Below are 2,398 nucleotides of genomic sequence, written 5' to 3'. Positions count from 1 at the left end.
GGTAATTTTGTTGATTCCACATAAAGCTACATGTTCTTATATTTGCATTTAAAACCGTCATTGCGGGGCGCCTGGGTGGCGTAGTCGGTTAAGCGTCCGACTTCAGCCAGGTCACGATCTCGCGGTCCGTGAGTTTGAGCCCCGCGTCAGGCTCTGGGCTGATGGCTCAGAGCCTGGAGCCTGTTTCCGATTCTGTGTCTCCCTCTCTCTCTGCCCCTCCCCCGTTCATGCTCTGTCTCTCTCTGTCCCCCCCCCAAAAAAAAAATAAATAAACGTTGAAAAAAAAAACCCGTCATTGCACAATATAAAGGTGAATGGTAAAATCCATGCTAATAGTTTAAATTTTTTCTTTACTTGCAATGACATTAAGTGGCTCAGGTGGTTGAGTGTTCGACTCTTGATTTCAGCTCAGGTCACGATCTTGAGGTTTGTGAGATCGAGCCCTGACTTGGGCTCTGTGCTGACAGCACAGAGCCTGCTTGAGATTCTCTTTCTCTCTCTCTCTCTCCGCCTCTTCCCTGCTTGTGCACACTTTCTCTTTCTCAAAATAAATAAGTAAATAAACTTAAAAAGAAGGACAAGTAAAAAATACCATGACAAGTTTAGAGATAGGAAACAGCTTTGTATTTTAGTACCTTTAACAGTATTTAAAAGCATTTAAGTAGTGCTTAGTAACTTTAACAGTATTTAAAAGTGAACAGCACCTTTTCTCCTGCATTTTCATTTCTTACTAAGCCCCAGTGAAAGGTCCTGAGAAGTCTTACTTTGAGCAGACTAATTGGACATCTGGTCAACTAGTACACTCTATTGTCCCGACCTGGAAGTAGGTAGGCTTTGAAGATTTTGTGCCATACATAGATGAATAATATGTACATACAAGAATCTTTGCCTAAGTGTAAGCTCCTTGCTGAATGCCAGGCACTGTGCTAAAATGCTTTACAAAGATTATTACGTTAAAAGCTTTTCAGAACATTACCAAATCTTTTATCAAGGTAGCACATAAATATATAACAAAATTGCATGGTATGGAACGACCCATAATGAAAAGTAGCAGTCCTTTTTCCATTCTTTTCCAACCCTGCTCCCTTCTACTCCCTAACTCCTAACTCCTACACTTTGTTTTTAGTGTATCTGTTGATTTTTCCCTACTGTCTAATTAATTTGAGAATTTCCATTATTTAGATACCTGTCTATGAAGTTCCAGCCCTGATAAAGTTTTTTAGCTTATTTGATTTCCCCATCTCTCTTGCTCTCCCTACGCTCTGGGTAATTATATCACTCTTTTTAGTTTCTCTATTTGTCATAGGAGGAGAGGAAAAACTTCTCCCCTCCTAGGTTATGTGGTTGGGCCGCAGAATTAAACTGATGTAAGACAGATAAACAGGAGAAAAGCATACAAATTTTGTATAAATTTTTTAGGTTGCACACAGGAGTCTTCAAAAGGAAGACTTTTAAAACAAAGATTAATGAATTGTGAGGAGGTGACAAGACAGGGACTTGGGCTAGGGGCTAGTAAATTGTGGAACAGTGACTAGGAAATATATGGGAGAAAGTAATGGAAAGTAAGGGTTATTTTAGTAGGTTTGTTTGTGCAGGTCCATTTTGGAGTTGACTGTCATGGTGTTAACAAAGTACTCTTCCTGGTACAGGGAGGGCACCTTTCTTGTGGGAAATTTCAAGACTTGCTTTTAGGTAGAAAAGGGGAGTTAGGGAATCTTTCCTGCATCTCCTGTTTCTCAAATGCTTTCAGGTCAAAATAATATACCAAAGTGGCATATTTCGGGGTGACATGTTCTGAATCCCTTTGTTATCCTTAAAACGTGAAACAGTGTGGTGCTTGGGTGGCTCAGTTGGTTAAGCGTTGGACTCTTGCTTTTGGCTCAGGTCATGATCTCACAGTTTCGTGAATTTGAGCCCCCGTGTCAGGCTCTGTGCTGGCAGCGCAGAGCCTGCTTGGGATTCTCTCTCCCTCCCTCCCTGCCCTTTCCCCACTTGTACTGTCTCTGTCTCTCTCAAATAAATAAATAAATTAAAAAAAAAAAAAAGAAATGATGAACTTACTCCTTGATTTCTTCTATCAACTATAGAATTTTTTTAATGTTTATTCATTTTTGAGAGAGAGAGAGAGAGAGAGAGAGAGAGAGAATGAGTTGGGGAGGGGCAGAGAGAGAGGGAGACACAGAATCCAAAGCAGGCCCCAGGCTCTGAGCTGTCAACACAGAGCCCAATGCGGCGCTCCAACCACAAGCCTCAGATCAGTTGGACGTTCAACCGACTGAGCCACCCAGGCGCCCCTCTTCTTTCAACTATAGACCATTTCTTCTAACTGCCCATTATGCAGGAGGATCATTAGTAGTCATAACTTTCCCTTCCATTCATATCTCCCCATTGCACCTCT

The sequence above is a fragment of the Acinonyx jubatus genome, chromosome D4 (assembly GCF_027475565.1).
Source record: "Acinonyx jubatus isolate Ajub_Pintada_27869175 chromosome D4, VMU_Ajub_asm_v1.0, whole genome shotgun sequence".
NCBI classification, from domain to species: Eukaryota; Metazoa; Chordata; class Mammalia; order Carnivora; family Felidae; genus Acinonyx; species Acinonyx jubatus.
This window is presented reverse-complemented; position numbering follows the sequence as displayed.